General features: G+C 44.2%; 1 long non-coding RNA gene across 6 annotated transcripts in view; it reads left to right on the forward strand.

Moving 5' to 3' along the window:
* LOC141742174 (uncharacterized) overlaps positions 1–17,744 on the forward strand; it is a 107,782-nt gene extending 90,038 nt beyond the window's left edge. For 2 of the 6 annotated variants that reach the window (XR_012586612.1, XR_012586616.1), the window contains 2 exons: positions 1,203–2,245; positions 3,859–4,339. This is a non-coding gene — a long non-coding RNA (uncharacterized LOC141742174). Of the gene's footprint in view, positions 1–1,202; positions 2,246–3,858; positions 4,340–5,884; positions 5,963–10,943; positions 11,108–11,840; positions 12,250–17,470 lie in introns of those variants that run through there. The other 4 variants (XR_012586614.1, XR_012586617.1, XR_012586613.1 and 1 more) reach the window with 4 other exon arrangements.
* The last annotated feature ends 213 nt before the right edge of the window (positions 17,745–17,957 follow it).

Below are 17,957 nucleotides of genomic sequence, written 5' to 3' on the forward strand. Positions count from 1 at the left end.
TTCTCTGATGAGACTCAGCAGCAGAATACCACACATGGGATTCTGAAAAGATACCCAGATTCTCTGAATGGAGATGGCTGATTTTGCCTCCTTCACTCTAGATCTAATATTCTTGCCAGGAACTTGAAAAGTATGTCCCAGCACACCAAAAGGATCTTCAAGCATGTAACTGTCATGGAAACCAGTGTAGGCTGAAGAATGGGAGTGGTGGAAACGATAGGGATAACTCTGATAACATGTTCACAGAGGGAACTGGCTATAATGAAGTGACAAAACATCCATTGCCCAGCGGCAGCAATAGACAGCTGCTACCTAGGGGAAGACAAGCTGGGAGACGAGGATGACCCCAGCCTGGGCAGCGATGGGGCACAGTCCTGCAGGGTAAGAACAAGGTGGGCAGAGCTCGATGGTGGCAACAGGGTCCCCCAAATGTCCCACATCAGGCAAGAGGTGAACCAGATCCAGGTTCCACACAAAGAGTACAGTCAGAAGGAAACGGATCCAGGGCCGGAGTTGGACACAAGGCTACAACGTGGATCCAAAATCCATTCAGGAGACAGGGCCAAAGATAGGACTGGAGACAAACAACAGGGTAGCATTATGCCTATACACGCCAACAATTTGCACTTGATTTTTTCTAATCAAGATGTCTTGTGATTTTGATTGTTCCAATGTACTCCTGAGTCTCACTTTGTTTTCCTGTCACATGGCATCTAAAACATTCTGGATACAATGTGAACTAAGGAGAACAGCATGGTATCTTCCCCAACATTCACTTATGGTAAAAAAATCCATTACTTTCAGTGAAACATTTGCCGGATTGTCTTTTTTTCAAAATATAATTTAATAAGGCTTTTTGAATCTCTCTGACCTAATTTGAAATAATCGATAACCGTGCTAGAATTAGAGGTTTTTGGATTTTATTCAGTGCAGTACACAGGTCTTTGGGACGAAAGGTCATGTGATCTTTCTTTGATGATAGTGTCATTAGAACAAATTTGCTATCCAGGCAGATATGATCTATTTCAAGTATTATCCAATATTTATAAGATAAAAGTTGATATTTCTGTTACCACAGATTTATCCAGCATAACAGACCAGCTTGTGTTGAATTGTCTCAAGGACTGAAGCATATCCATTTTGTTATTATAGTGTCATCGTCATGATCTATTTTCTTACGGTTCTTTTTTTCTGGTGTTTAGGGGAGCAACATGCGCCATACACAACTTGAGGATGCTACTGGATACAGAAGATCAGAAGAAAAAAATCAACTGTTCACAAAGCTCAGCACATTACCATTATCACAGGTAGCATTCCTCCTTTTACAAAGCATTTAAAAGGCCAGCTTTGTAAGAGCAAGGCATAGTTATTACTGTTTATTCTTGTGTTGTTATCTCTGTTCCACACCACTGATCATGTTTTATTTATCAGTCAAATTTTGCATTATTAATAGAGAATAAAATTCAAGGCTTAATTTCAGAAGAACAAACCCTCTACTCTTAGCACAGTCATTAGATTGTCCCTCTAATTGTCTCGTTCACCTTTCCCCTTTGCATGGCACATTATTTCTCCCAGGCTTGCCTTTCCCTCAGAAATGTTGGATTTTTTGGTGTTTCAATACACAAAGTTATCTATAAAAGGACTTAGTGTCATCTCTCTAGCTTGTGTAAGAGCAAGGAGAACGTCTGCCTCCTGAAGTCAGCACCTGGGAGGGATGGAGTCCCCTCGGTGAAAGGCACATAATGAAGTTATGCTGCAAAGCAAAAATCATCTGAGAGCAGAAAGTAGGACAATCTTGTAAATATAAAGTTGTGAGCCTCCAAGGAGAGCCGGTGAGTTAATTATTATGAGGCTTTCGGTCTCTAAGGCCTCTTGACCCTGTCTTCCCTGTCTTCCTTCTTAACCTGCCAGGGCCTGCCCATGTGCACTTCCTTGTGCTGCAGGTCCCTCAGGTTTCACCTACAGCTTTTCACCTACATGCCCTCACTTTTGCAGTGGGATGTATAGGTCGTGATATGGCTTGCACTAGATTAACTTGCTTGCTTCCCCTTTCCTTGACTCTTCCTTCGGACGGTAGCACAGACATCCACTGTAGACGAGGCAGAGAGCTCTGGAAGACATCCTTGGAAATGTCAGCCTGAAAAACAGACTGGATTTTGAGAGTAAGAGTGAAAAAACCCAGAAGTTTAAGTGATCAGCTCCTCTCCAGTGCTAAGCAGATTCTCTGGCTGCTTGAGAATTTCAGGTTTGTGAAATCAGGGCGTTTAACCAGATGCCAAAGACTGACTAGTGACTTCAGGTGTCTTAATACTGCAGTGCCTAAAAATGCTGTAGAGGGAATAAAAGAGATTAGATATAGTGTATGGAAATTAAACAGCTTTGACACGTCTTTAGGCACCTGACCGTGGGACCAGTCAAAACCATTAATTACCCTAAAGTTTGGCTCCACAAGTATGTAGGGAAGCTGAGTACCCAGCTTTTCTTTTAGAAGAAAGTAGTGTTAAATATGCAGTGGTTCAACTGTATTTATATTTAAAAAAAAAAGAGAATTTTTCCATCTGCTTTTTGTTTTGCATACGGAAAAACTTCAAAGATTTCCTCACTGTTTATTTTTATAAATAAACATATAAAAACATATATACAACTGTACAAATACACAATATTGAACAATGGAGGGGGGTGTGTGTACATATACACACACATGCGTACATTAAATTGTAATTTGGTGGTGAATCCAAAACTACTTATTTGTGCAGTAAACAAGCTCTAAATTTCAGCCCTCAGCACAGGGCACAGTCCCCCCCAAAGTACCGCTGTGTTAAGAAATTGCATTTTTGAATAATTCGTGAAACTTCCCACGTAGGAAGGACTGGAAAGGTCCCCTCCTGCTGGATGCACAGTGGCTAAACATGCCTCTGGCCCTGCCGGGGCTGCAGCTATCCTCCTGCAAACCTCCCGGAGAATACTGCAGAAACTGTGCCCTGCCTATTTGGATCCGCCGGCAGCAGTTTTCCGATTCCAAGTACCATATCGCTCCCTGGCACACATATTTTCCTTGGCTGAATCCCTCAGTGCCTTGGTGGCTGTATGAGAAAGCTGTGCAAAGCCTGGTTGAACACAGGAACTTCTGCACCTTGTACGCCTTGTCTGCAGGATGAACCAAGGCAAATCCTAAGTCATCTCGTTGCATTTGGAGTAGTGACAACTCTCCGACACATGGAAAGGGGCCAGCTACCAGACCAGCTCAGTTTTCCTTGTTTAATCTCTTAAGCACATTTTCAGGCTTAACTGCTCGAGTGGCAGAACCCCCATCAGCAATTTAAAAAAGCAATTATTTTGAATCTGTTCAGAAAATATTTTTATCTGCAAGATTCTGCCCAGCTACTGCATATTAGAAATGGTATGAATCACTCTGAAATATTAATTGATAAGATTCATGACCTTAAAAACATTGTTAAGAGTAGGATATAAGGCATGCACGGTTTCATTCTGGCCAGGGGGGACGCTGCATTTTAATGAAAGGATGTTAATTATCAGAAAGAAGGTAGAAAAATCTTTACTGGAAAAGAAGTTCCCTATATGATCGGTCGTGCATTATGCCCTTCACTTAACACAAAAAAAATATACCAGATGAGTTATAACTCTGCGGATCCCTACTGGAAAAGTCCCATTTCCAGAAAGTATTTTTTTCATACCACTGCGCTCTTCTGAGCCACCATAGCAAAGGCGCGAGTGGCAGCTCTGTTTCCTCTGATCTTGCTGCTACTAACAGTTCAGTTTTCATAAAAACGACCTATTGTCTGTAGTTATTGAATGACATTTAGGAAAATTTCCATTTGTGTTTTTCTGTGCATGCAGTGAAACTTCCAACATCCTCCACTGGTTATCGCGGCGTCGGAGATTAAAGAGACCCACTGGCTCGCCTAATTCACTGCGCCTGCCTTTCTCCTGCTCAAGCTTGTCCTATTTTTCAGAAGTGTTTACCTGATTAGCACATGCAATTACTGATGTGTGCATAAGGCTCAGTTCAGGTTTTGAATGTTCCCTGAACCTTTCCTTCTAGATCAAAGCTTCCACGTCCTCCTGCGCCAGATCAGCCTCCTGCTGCAGTCGGTGCGACTTTGGCTGTTAACTTTGGCCTGCGAGCACATTCCCGGAGCGCAGAATTAGGTGTGGGCTCCAGCGCTTTGCTGCATCAGGACCTTTGTTAGAAACAGAATCCGAGCCTTCGTGTTTTTACATTATCAGTCATTTGCGAATTCCTTATAATTTTTTTAATGACTTTTGCAGAGAGCAGTCAGATGCTATTAAAGTTTTACTGAATTAAATCGGAGAAACTAATTTTGCTCTTAGTATTTTATTTCAGTGTGTAACTTGATTTTTAAGAAGCACTTTGTATTGCATGGCCGTTTGCATTTGCTTTATAAGCATAACATAAAGGTTTCCCTGGAGTCATGGAAAAATTACCTTCTACGTCCCCTATCTAATTAACACCATGTATGTTGCCTAACTCCTTATAATTCACTCCTCTGCACAGTATATAGAACATGATTGGAAAAATAATTTGAAGCAATGAGAAAAAAATGCCTTTTGTCATATATATGATATAGCCAAATACACTTCCAATCAAATTAGATTAAAAAGGAAAGGACAGCGGCACTAAGATATCTGATATTGAAAAGAGACACCAAAGGCTTAATTAAAAAGTGTGCTTATGTTTTTAAAGGGGACTGTGTTTAAAGCATAATAATGAAATCCTTTTTGCTGAATAGCTCGGTGACCTGTCTGTGTCTGGGGCTGTAGCTGCCTGGCTCCCTGGTGAGAGCCCTGATCCGGCGTTGGATGGGTCACAGAGGAGCTGCTAAGCCCCCGGCGTGTTCTGGTGGGTCACAGGTTTGCAGGAGGGAGAGCAGTCAGCCGGCGCACAGTTAATTGCAGGGCTGGGGTCTATCGTGAGGACATAGCCAGATGAGCCGCTGCAATTGAGTAAATCCAAGTACTGCCTCACAGCTGAGGGAGTGGTAAGACTTTAAACCATTCTAACTAGATTGTAAGCACTGTCTGACCAGGCTGTGGGGATTTTTCTTCTTTTTTGATTTCTCCCTGTGGAGCCCGGAGGACTGATATGATTTGGAGAGAGAGCAAGTGTCAGTGGACTCAATTCTTACTAGTGTATCAGCAGTGGAACCAAATTCCAAATGAAGAGGTTAACCCTTTACCCTCTGCAGATTCGCTGAAGTTAATCAGATCATGTGTGCGTAAGCCAGGGCAGCGCTAAAGGCAAGAGGCTGGATTTCGCATCCCGCGTAAATTACATATGGAGGCAGAGAGCTGGGGCACGCACAAGGAACAGAATCAGTCCACAATCACGCAGTAGCAGCACTTGTCACATCAGCCAAAGGCAGCCTTTTCTCATGCTGCAAAGTTGTCACCTTCTCTAGGACTTGTCGCAGCAGGGCTTGGTTCTGACCTGCCACCCCTTTGCTCCCTTCACATGAAAGGGATACCCTCCTCCTCCACCTTCCCTGTGGAGGGCCAGCTCATGTGGGACCCCATGAGCCTCTGGCTTTCAGATACTGCTCACTGCTGGGCTCTCCGCTGCAGGGCTTGTCACCATTGGTATTATCTGGGGGGTTTAGGGTCACATTGTATTTCCTGCAGAAAGAAAAGGTATAAATATATAGTCATCTTTTCTATACTTGCACTTAAACAATAAACATTCCCTTTTTGTGCTTCTAAGATGTGATGTCATTTCCTGAAGGAGAAGGAGGAGGGGAGAGGGCTGATAAGAAAGACAACTAGGAAAACAAATGCTTTTGATTTAAAAAAAAAAAATGTATGTGTTCATTTTGTCCAGAAAAATGAAAATGTCCACCTTTTTCAGAAACCACTGATTTTCCACTGGAAAGAAGGAAGAAAAAAGGAAACAGAAGTTCCTCACTTGCTGATCGTTTTGGCGAAAGTAAGTAAATGCAAAACAAATTTTCTTCCCTCTATCATTTGGTACCAATCAGTTCTCTGTCATGGTGCAGACTTTCAGGGAAGAGAGCCCACCCTCCTATCTCCTCTGCCCTGGAGTGGGACCACCACTCACCCGTCTGTCATGAGTCCTTGTCTGACCACCCCACCATGGCTGCTGCGTGGGTCTCCTCGTGGCAGCCCTGCACTGCAGCCAGGGGCTCTGCACTTCTCCTCCACATGTCTTTATGCTCCCCTTCCACTGCTATGGAAGTAGCAGTCTGTATGGTCTGCTGGTGTAAGCTCACATCCCACTGACTTCAGCTCAGCTCGTCTGATTTCCGTTACCCACTGATTTGGCCCTGCCCAGGGCAGGGGTTGCCCATGCACATTCAAATGGACTCATGCTCACGTACATGAGAGCAGAGGCTGTGGATAAATACTGTCAGGTTTACAATTTCACTTGGAAAAGTGGACTTCAAAGATGTCTGATAGATGTCTCGCAAAGGGTAAGGAAAGAATACACAGGATTTGGAACACTGGTTAGAGCATCAAAAAACAAGGTGTAAAGTGTACACTGGTGGCATAGCCATGGTGTTCTAAGGGACGTAACTCAGGCATTTTTGGAAGAAGTATTCTGCACCAGAAATTACTAACTTGGCTTTAGCAAAAGGCAGATAAAATAAATGTAACTACCCAAGCAAAGGCTACCAAAATTAGTAAGTTGGTCCTCCCCCATTATAAATACAGGCAGTCCTCTCTGCAGCCCCACATATATATGTAGGACCTAAGATGATGTGAGCTTAAAATATTTCTGTCCCCTCTCTCCCACAAATTTTGATTTTTTTTCCATTTTTTTCATTCAGGAGGAAGAAAATTTGTCCTGAACATCCATTTTCCTTTCCTTTGTCATTCCTTTCATATCCAAAAAGCCCTGCCTCCCCTTTGCTTTCTTATGTTAAGATGTGTGGTATTTAAGAGCTTCCTTCTCCCTTTCCAACCTTGGTCCTGAGCTTTTCCTGCATGGATTAGGAGGTGTCCGCCTTGGGTGGGTTGGTTATTCTGCCGCTCACTTGTGAGGTGCTGGAGGACTCTGCTCGGGATTCAGAAATGCTGCAGATACTTGACACTCTGAAGAAGTCAAGTGAGCAGCGCGAGATGCTTATTAATTGGGAAATGCATATCTCATACGCTGAAATAGAGTGCAGTGAGAAATTGGTTCAGGGTGCTGTAACACAGGCGCTGCTGGCTGAAGCTCTTTTGCCTTTTGCTGAGGGAAGGGATCAGTCACAAACCAAATTTCTTCCTGCATTAACCAAATGGTCTATTGCACGGGATATATCTCTTATTAAATCAAATCTTCCCAGCTTTAAACTGCAGCTGTCAGTTCTTGAATCAAATATATTGACTATTAAAATTGTCACCTGGGAAATGACATCAATATTCTATTCCAAATGTATAGTGGTTGTTTACCAATCTCTGAGCTGATAAAGAATGTACACAAAATAAATAGTGCAATTTGGGATTACATCAAATGCACCGAACACCTTGCACACTGAATTGAGATCTGCTTTTCTGGTCACTGCAAATGGAGCTTTATGCCTGCAAAGAAGCTCTTCCTTTCAACTTCTCTTTTAGGGACACTAGAATATGATCATGTAGTGTGGTACTAATACTGTTTAAACGAGCTGTGCTTATCAATATGGTAATAATTGGCTGATGAGCAGAGATCATTAGATATTGAAATTTTGGAAGGAAAAACATGTATAATTCTGAAATGCGACCAATTTACATTTCAAGGTTTCCCCCAGAGTTAAAGGTAAATGAGAGAGGGACTAGGCAGTGTGAAAATCAAGACAACTTTAGATTTTCGCCTTTTGAAGAACTTTTTTTTGAGGCCCGTGCAGGTTGTTACTGCATTTATATTCTGTGCTAAGAGCATCCCTCAGCCCTGGTTTTCTAATCTAGACCATGTCTGTGTCTTGGCCACAGGTCTGGATTTTCCTTGCATGGAAACAACCATCTGGTTGGGCTGTGTGCGCCCAACCTGCTCTTTGGGACAGGTTGAGGAGTTGTGTGTTTGTACAGAGAAGCGTTCCCATCTCACCCACCCTATACACAGTTTAAATTCCTTGGACTGCCCCAGGGCTTCAGAGTTTAGGGACTTCCAGTCTTCTAGTGCCCAGTGAACCAAAGAGGAGACTGGGAAAGCCCAGAAAGCAAATTGCCAAGAAGGAAAAATGGGCAGAGTGCTGTAAGACTGCAGATCTTTTAGGGCTGGCTTCTCCGTGACTGCTCACCCTCTGCAGCATGGGGAGATGGGCCCATTGACAGCCAGGTAACACTTGTTTTCCTCTCTGTTTTCAAGGCCGTGGTTATCCTGACCTATAGTGACTTAAGGCTTCCATTACAAAATATTTTACCTTGAAAGTTTCCCCGAAGACTTTATGAATACTCTGAGTCACCCTGACGATGCCTCAGCTCCTGCAGGGCTGTGGAGAGTACAAAGCAGCCCTGTGGAGCTGATCTCTTCGGAGGCAGGGAGGGAGAGTGGGGGGCTCGCTTGCCACTTGTGTTTTGCACAGCTGCCAAGCTGGTCCTGTGCATGGAGTGGCTCTCTCACAGAACAGTCAGGCTGTCTAACCTTAAACCCCGTGAATCTTATAAAAATTAAAAGCAATGCAATGAGTGATGCTGCTCACCCTGGTTTCTAGCACCCTGAGCTTCTGTGGGGGAGTTCTGGTCTCCGAAAATAACTATTTTTTTTCTTTTTGTTGGTCCTCTCTTTTTATACGGAAGGGTTAAAAACCAAATGCCTGAACTCAGGTAACCAGGAGTTCAGAGTGTGGGAGAGCCAGTTCCAAATATTATAACTCGATCCCCTTTCTGGTAAAAATCCACGGACAGCTTTTGAGCTGTGCACGCTCAGCACGAACCATTGCTGCAGTAACAGTCAGGAGCTGGGCTCAGGCACACAACCGGGCTGGAGCTCAGCAGAGCGGGGTTTAATTCCTCGAGCTGACATGGCTTTCCTGTGTGATTCTTGGCAGGTCACCAAATCTCCCTGGGCCTCATTCCCTGTCTGCAAAATCACACCTCTCGGACCTGCTGCCTCTCGAGAGAGCTGGGGAGAGGCCATTCATTATTATGTGTTTGTAAATTGGGGGCTTTCCTTTTGGACAAGGCCCCCAGACAATCTCCTAACACCAATTGCGAGATAAAGCAGGCAGATTATCTTAAATAGTCTGGCAGATGTTGGAGAGGCTCCAGCCACGAAGCGGTCAGGAGGTATAACACAAGCGGCTTGTACAGCGCTGAAAAGACTCACTGTCCTTTTGCAGCTCACCCTTGTAGAACAACCCATGATTTATTTATTGAGGAGTAGTTTCTGAGTCACCTTCTTCTCCACATTATGAAAACACTGAGAAAGTGAGTCATTTTGAGGAACGGAGCCTACAGCACTCAGTTCTCACCCTGGAACAGGAGGTGGAGAGCCCAGCAGGTGGGCTTGGAAGAGAGGGATTGCGGGAGATGCAGCTAGCTTTTCTCCAAGGATTGCCATCTGACCTTGGGAAAGTCACATAGCCTCTTTAGGATTTAGACGATAAACTGAGAATGGTGGCCTGCCCTTGCTCAGAAGGGTGTTTTTTATAGGATGACACCATTAGACATGCGAGACTGTCGGCTTCTGGGGTAACAGGGTCCTTTCAGGAGCCTTGGGCAGGGAGAGTGATAGAAGTGCAGATGCAATAACTGCCTTTAAATGTGTAAAATATGGCTGCAAAGACAGCCAGAGTCATCTGTTCCCTACGCTTGCAGTGGAGGGGAGAAGAGGCACTGACCTGAAATTAGAGCAAGGAAAGACAGCTTAAATGTTAGAAAAAACCTCCTGGAAGGGGTGTTGAATGCTGGAATGGATTGTCTGGGGAGAGGGTGGACTCTCCAGCACTGGGATTTTAACCCCGGTTAGATGCACATCTGTTTGGGATGGTTCAAGTGAAGCCGCTTCAGGCTGCTTTTTTCTGGCCCTGTGCAGAGAGGAGTTGAGTGCGTTCCCTGAACAGGCTTGCCTTTAGCAGGACCCTCTACCACTGACTGTCTCAGCATATCAAAGTGCAGAAAAGACAAATATTTAATTTGCCTAATTATTTGCTTTGTTCATTTCTGTCCTGCTGTTCTTTCATAGCTTCCCGTTCACCAATGGCAGAGATAAGTTCTTTCCCCTGTCTGTGTAAAATTTGCCTCTCCATCCATCAAACCCTTCTGTGATTGTGACGTTGTTCCTTGCTGCTTTTCAGCCCATCTGCAGTTACAGGACTGCCTCCACCCTGCAAGTATCAAGTAGCTGTTTTCGGCTGCACGCATTTGCTGATCAGGGTATTTGATAATGGTTGGCCTTTAGTCTTCTCCTCTAGCTGGTAGGCTGTTCACTGAAGTGTTCAGGCTTTCTGGCTGCTGCTGCCTGGCGATTGGAAGAGGCATTAGCAAGGCTGGGAGCCCAGAGTCTTCATGAAGCTTTAACCTCACAAATAGGAGCTTCCTGCTAATGAAGAGCAAAGAACACAGCACCAAGATGAAAGTCCACCTCTATGGCTGGCTTTCTTTCACTGTTCTTATGATGTGCACATCCCACAGGACTGGGGAGACACCAAGGGAGCAGCATAGGTAACCCTGCCGAGTCCCCTCTGGGGACTTTGACTTTCCCATCCTTGCCTCAGACTGTGAGGTGGTATCTCCAGACAGCCTTTTTCCTTATGAAGGTCTCTAAATCACTAACCTCCTTTGTAGGGAGCATGAGGGCTGTCCAACTTCCTGCTCTCTCCTTTCTGCTGGCTGACTTAGCAGGAGGGCCACTGGAGCATTAGAAATCAAGGTATCAGTGAGTTGAAGCTACTCTGAAACAACCAGTCTTTCAAGGGGGAAAAAGGTGAGGTCTCATTGCACGTGCCAGAAAACATTAATCCATGGTGCCCTCTCACTCTTAGGATCAAAGAGTTTTGCAGGCAGGTTCTGGCCAGCACCAGCAGCAGCATCGTGTTGCTTGAATCCCAAGGAAGTGAAGGTGCCATTGTGTTCATGCCACTGATACAAGTCCAGACATCAGTCCTGATCTGCCTCTCTGCGTTGGATCTATGTGTGAAGACAGCTGGTAAGTCTGGGTAGAGAAGATCTGCCCCCTCTGCTTGATGCATGGTCAGCTGTCACTGCCTGGGAAGAGGCCTGTGGGAAGCTGTGTGGTATTCTCTGCACGCTGGGCAGGGTTGGTTAGGAGAGCAAATAAAACTCAGGGATGTATAAAGAATGGGGCAGGAAGTCCTTAGGATACAACCGTGTGGCTGTTCCACCATTTCAGAGGCATCTTTCAGGAAGAGAGGAGAAAAACATCTCTTTTTGCACTTCAAGTAGACCGTGTGAAGGATGCTGAGTGCCCTCTACTTTAGTCACAGGCAAAGCTGGTGGGTGGAAAACCCCTTGGACGATCACAAGGACACGAAGGTGTAAGCTGGCCCACAGCGAATGGTCACCATATAAGCCATTGTGAGTTCCCGTCAGAGCTGTGAGCATCTGCAGCAGTGAGAGGAGGAAAGCTGCAGACTAGTTTTAAGATGGGGGTTGATGGATTTTGAATAGTCTCCTGAGTCCTGCATTTCTAAAAAAGATACTGGAGAAAAAGAAAAGCTGTAGAGGGGATAAGAGAAAAGCTAAAACACAGCAAGCTGTCTCTGAAAAGAGACTGTGAAAAAATTGAAGTGTGGGAGGGAGAAATGGAAGGCAACACGCTAAAAGTAAGAAAAGAGAAAAAACTCCAAAAAGCACCCCCATCCTCTATCAAATGGTGTGGGGAACGTAAACCAGGCTTTGCTTCTCTCTCTTCTCGTCAGACAGGAGCTTCCAGCAACACTGAAAGGCAATACACGGCAAATTTATGCACTCAGCCTCACAGCGATGCAGCGCACAAGTAACCTGTGTGAAACGGCTGCCATTAGGCATCACCGAGTCGGAGAGTCTAGCAGGAAGGATTAGAACTGCATAGGACTGGTGAGAACATCTGTGGTTATATATGAGCAGACAAAAATAAGCATTATAAACGTGCATGCTTCCAGGCACAGGCAACCTCAAACTCCTCAGGGCGAAGAAACTTCCCTTATAAATGGGTTATTCCATAACTGTCCGTGGCATTAGCCACTGTCAGAGACAGGATACTGGACTAGATGGGCCCCTGGCAATTCCTCTGGAGAAACTATCTTTCCAAAATAAAGACCCTAAAAAAATTCCCTGTAACAAAGAAGAAATTATTGACTTGTTTATTAAATAAATTAATTAGAATAGGGAGAACAGCAGTTCCTTTGTTTCCCCCTCGGTTTGAACTGTGCGTCTCAGAAGGGAAAATGAAACCACTGCTCCAAGTAGCAGAATAGCATCCTCAGCGCTTGCTTCTTCCAGAATAAAAGGCCTATATTTAGAGGATTCCAAGTATTAGAGATATACTGAGCTGGCAACTGGTTTGGGCAAATTTCCAAACCCATCTGATTTTCCACATAAGTTAGACGTTTCAGTAACACAAGAAGTTGTGAAGAGAGCTGAAAATAGTGTTTTGCTATCTTTACAGCCCAACCTGCTGTATTTAATGCAGTTTTGGGAGGAAGTGTTTGATACGATTCGATGCCGTCAATATTAAACTGCATCTGGATTTAGAATGGGTGTGTTTTCATGCACGTTCTCACATACGCGTAAGTGCATGCACACATTGAGTGTGCATGTATAGGTATATACAGAGTAAGGTACCCAGGCTTTTCTATTAGGTTCATTGCTTGCTTAATTATGCATTCACTCATTGTCTTTTGACATCTGTCTGTCTATCTAGCTAACTGTCTACCTATCTATCATGGGACTTATTTAGCATGGGTGCATTAGAACAGAAATCAGGCTCTAAATTTGTGCAGAACTGAGTGCCTTCTGATATAAAAGCTCTAATAACACTGTTTTGAAGGAGAAATACAGATGCATGAGACTATGATAAAGGATGGCAAATGCTATGCCTCTGAATCACTGTAACAGTTCCATAGTGCCCTCGTCAATAGTTTGCAGATACCTCACCCTGATACGACAACCGTGCTAGGTACAAATTGCGTCTTGCTTTAAGAGAAGTAAGTGGTTTTTATAGCTGCCTTCCAGAATATCACAGTGGAAATGACAGCAATTTCTGTAGTGAGTCCTCCATCACCCCATGTAATCTGTCCTTCCTTCCCTCCATTTTTGATTGATCGTACATTTTGCATAGACCATTTGGGCTGGTGATTCCTATGCTTGTTCTCTATCCAAGAGTCAATCTTTTCACAGAGGAAAATTACAGCTTAAGTTTTTTATTTCTGCGTTGGTCTGGTGTGGTCCAAAGGTATTTGTCCCACCTCTTTAGCTCTTTTCAGGGGTGCCTTTATTATGATGTGATCTTCTAGCTGAGAACTGAAGCTAGTTTCATATACTTCAATGTTCGTCCCTATGCTTTATGTTTCGTATCAGCTGGACACCACCAAAAGCTTTAATCAGCAATGGAAATTTTTAAGCACAGAAACTGAAGTGGAGTTTAGACAGCCTGAATCTGGGCCACAGTATTTTCATTCTGCCATAAGAGGAACTCAGTGTACCTTGGATACTGCCTCATGTTAATGAACATGCATGGATTTAAGGTTGGAAAAATAGAATCCAAGCAGACCCCACATCAGAAACATACAAGAGCAGCTCAAAATGCATCCAAGTGATTCATGTGAAAATCATTGGCTTGCAAGTGGTACGACCTTTTGGTCATGCTGGAGTTTTCCTTATTGCACATTTCCGTCCTGGTCTAGTATCAGCCACCTCACCTGCATGTCGGTGCATGCATGGGCTGTCTTTACTGCAAACTAGATGTTAGGTGTAAGGTAAGGATAAGACAGATAGTCTATCATCAGATATGAAGTCATGAGTGCTGCCTGAAAGTCACTCATTCCTGAGTGGCAGGGACTCCGTCAGGAAGTCTGATCTGACAGCTCTGACAGCTCGAGGAGCTGTTTGGAGAGGAGCCGGCCTGTCAGACCTGGGAAACTCAGGAAATTCAGCGATGCTCACAAATCCAGGATGCCACAAAGTCCAAAGAAAGAGTGTGGTGATGCGTTTGAGAGATGTGGGTTTCTCCTGCGTGGGTTGTGAACACTAGGGAATCTAGGATCTACTTCTAAGGGGCTTTGAAAAATAAAAGCATAGTAAAGCAAGTCTATTACCAGTGGCATCAGCTATTATTGTTAATGCCCATGTGACAAAGATTTTACCTCCTCATTAGTTAGGGACTACTATGTGGTCATTATTAGCTAAATATTATCCTCGTTTTATCATCCTCTTGGATATACAGGTTGACATTTCTAAACTATTTGTTAATTTTAGTGCAGTGCATGAGCATAGCACAGGAAATGTAGAAATGTCGTATCTTTTCTTCATGCATTAATTAAAAGATTTGTTTCAACCTATTTTTAAACATTTTTGGTAGTGTTTTTTAAATATCCTGTATAAAAAAAACCTGGCAAACTGCTAGAAACAGCAGCTTAGAACAAACGCGTATGGCTAAGTGATTTGAGCAAATATATAAATGAAAACATCTCTTTTAGACACGTCAGAGATTAAGATGTGACCTTCAAAACAATTCAGTGGCAACGGGTTCAACAGACTGTTTAAGCTGAGCAATTGCCTGTATATTGACTCATATTTGAAGGGGATAGATAGATGCCAGGATAATTCCATCTCCCAGATATCCCTTCTTTGTGAATTCCTTGCCCTATTCAACTTTGTTAGAGTTTGTTTTGTGGAATGTGTTCTTCTGGGATATGACCTGTTAAGCTCAGGAGAGGATCCCCTAATGCAGCCATCTGCAGCTTTGCTTTTTCTGTCTTTCACGTTGCTTAATTTTCCTAATTCCTCATTCATTATCTTCTAGTTTTGCTTCTGTATTGGGTTTCTATGGCAAGGTTTTGGTAGCCAGGGGCTACAGGGGTGGCATCTGTGAGAAGCTGCTCGAAGCTCCCCCCAGATAGAGCCAATGCCAACCAACTCCAAGACGAACCCGCTGCTGGCCAAGGCCGAGCCCATCAGCGACAGTGGCAATGCCTCTGTGATAACGCATTTAAGAAGGGGAATAACAGCAACCAGGAGAAAGCAGTGAGAGAAACAACTCTGCAGACACCAAGGTCGGTGAAGAAGGAGGGGGAGGAGGTGCTCCAGGTGCCGGAGCAGAGGTTTCCACAATGCCCATTCCCCATCCCCCTTGCACCACTCAGCAGGAGGAGGTAGAGAACTCGGGAGTGAACTCGAGCCTGGGAAGACAGGAGGGGTAGGGGAAGGTGTTTTAAGATTTTATATTATTTCTCATTACCCTACTCTGGTTGAATTAATTTCCTCAAGTAGAGTCTGTTTTGCCTGTGATGGTAATTGGTCAGTGAAATCTCCCTGTCCTTATCTTGACCCACAAGCCTCACATTATATTTACTTTGCATCCTTTTAAATAACATGACAATTTATTTAAAGGCCTGGTTCTGTCCTCTTAAGCTACTCTATGAAAGTGATGTTCTTGTATGTCCTGTTGAATAATGTCTGAAACAAATCTCACTGGACACCAAACAAAGCATCTCAGGTTGATTTTTTTTTTTTTTTTTTTAAAAATCCCTGAAATACCAGCCTCACACAATCAATCTGCACTCAGAAGGCTGGGCTGTACTCTCTCTTTCTCGTGCCACTGACGAAGAAATCTGCAGTCATGACAATGCTACTAAAGAGGCAGGAGTTGAGCAGAATGGCTCTCTTCTCTCACTGCAGAGCTGGGAGGAGTAAACATTTACTAAAGGCCATAAACTGAACAGATGCTGTGTAGAGGGGATGCACATAGGTCCCAATTCTGGGCTTATAGATTCAGAATCACAAAATGGTTTGGGTTGGAAGGGACCTTTAAAGGTCATCTAGTCCAACCCCCCTGCAATGAGCAGGGGCACCTTCCACTAGATGAGGTTGCTCAAAGCCCCGTCCAACCTGACCTTGAATGTTTCCAGGGATGGAACATTTACAGCCTTATGTGCTACTATTAAACTCAGAAGCAGGATCCCACCGTGTGCCCCACATAGTGTTACTGCTGGAGGAACTCAGTATACATAAAACAAAAATTAAGCTTAGGAAACAGCTCTCTTGAGTCAGAAAGTATTATTTTTCAGACAGGTGTTTGTTGTTGTTGATTGTTTAACATAACACCTTGGAGACCCCAAAAAACTTCATTATTTTTGAGATCCGGATTTGCTCTTATTGCCTTATGACAGGCAGGACGTTAGGGTAGGCAGGAACCCCAGCACGTAAACAACACGGCTCAGGCCGCGCTGCTGAAAGGGCTTTCTGTGTTCTTGCAGCGCTGAGCACTAATAACTTCCAAAGAAACCACAGCATAGCATGGAAAAATGGGTCAGTAATCGCACAGGATGCCGTCTGTGTTTATGCTGTCTCTTTATGTGCTTGTCTGCCTGCTCAGTGCGCCTGTGCGTACGGACACATTTGTGCATGCATACTGATTCCTATGCATATGTACCTCCTGAAGAGGACTGCCAGGAGTAATTCTTCTCCTTCAATCGTTTTGCCCGCCTGCGCTCGGATCCTCTCACACCCAGCCGCTGCCGAGGCATATTGCAGATCTCGGCCCAGCGAGCGTCTGCGTAGGCACAGCTTTGCACTTCTGGTGGTTCAGTGGTGTGTGATGCTCTCTACATTATGCTCAAATGGCTGTGATTTTATCTCCGATAGCCCTACTCAGACTTGAAAAGGCATCCACAGCTTGCAGAAAGCGCTCTCCGTGCTGCAGAGCACCAGGCCAGGGAGCCGCTTCACAGCAGAGTTTCCCACAGGAAGGGAGGTGTCTGCATTGACCTTGTGCTGATGAAATCCTTGGCTGATCCCGACAAGGTTCAGCTCCCGGAGTATTAGTGGTGAAGCTGACATCCTCCGGACTCCATGGAGCATGACTGGGAACAGCATGAACCGCAGAGCCCAGGAGAAGGAAGCACAATTAAATAAATACCCCCTTTGCCCGTGCACAAAGGGAGAATTGATACGCTGGTCAAAAAGTCAAGTGCTGTTACAGCAGTTCTTCGTTATAGGCATGTGTTTATTGGCTTTAGTAAAGTGTCAGAGAGGACACCAATGCAGATCTGTGGAACAGATATTAAAACATCCTTTAAAATGATTTGTTATGTATGGTCGATGTAGCATGAGCAGTCCAGTGTCTTAAATAACAAACGGGAGCAAAGATGCGAAATGTCTTGCTTTGAGGTTTTATATCACAGCTGATAACTTTACTCCCTGTAAAGGAGGGCGTAATCACCGAGCAGATCTGAAAGATCCCGATAAGGCACTGTAGTCTGCATCCTTAAGGGAGGTGAGCTGTTTTGCGGGGATACATTTAACCCTTTGATTTGAGGAGAATTAAAACCATCACCTCTGTTCATCTCAGATCTCCGAAGGAAATGAGATTCTGGTTGGTGAATGTGCCATTGCAAACACCTAGCCTGAACTCAATCAGAGCATGTGAGCTTGCGATCTCTCTCCGAGAGCAACATCAGGCGTTCTCCAACCTGACTACAAGAATAGACTTCCCATGACAAAGTGAGAAGCACAAGCCCTTGTGACTGCAACATGAGACTGTGTGCTTGAATTCTCTCGGAGTGAGAAAGGGAAGGAGTGATGGAAAACATCACCTATGCTGCTGTACTGACCTGGCTGCTCTTCTGGAGTGCATTTGATGGAATAATAGGTATGGTGCTGCTACAAAGATTACTGGAAACAGCAAGTGTGGAAAATATTTTCAATTGACAGAATGGCTAAACTAACTTTACGGTTGAAATCTTACCTCTTGCATTTTTTGGCTGCTGGGATATAAACCCCAGTCCTTTTCATTGTATTCTTTCTAGTACCTTGTGACTCAAAGTGCATTTGATGAA

The sequence above is a fragment of the Larus michahellis genome, chromosome 4 (genome assembly GCF_964199755.1).
Source record: "Larus michahellis chromosome 4, bLarMic1.1, whole genome shotgun sequence".
Taxonomy (NCBI): Eukaryota; Metazoa; Chordata; class Aves; order Charadriiformes; family Laridae; genus Larus; species Larus michahellis.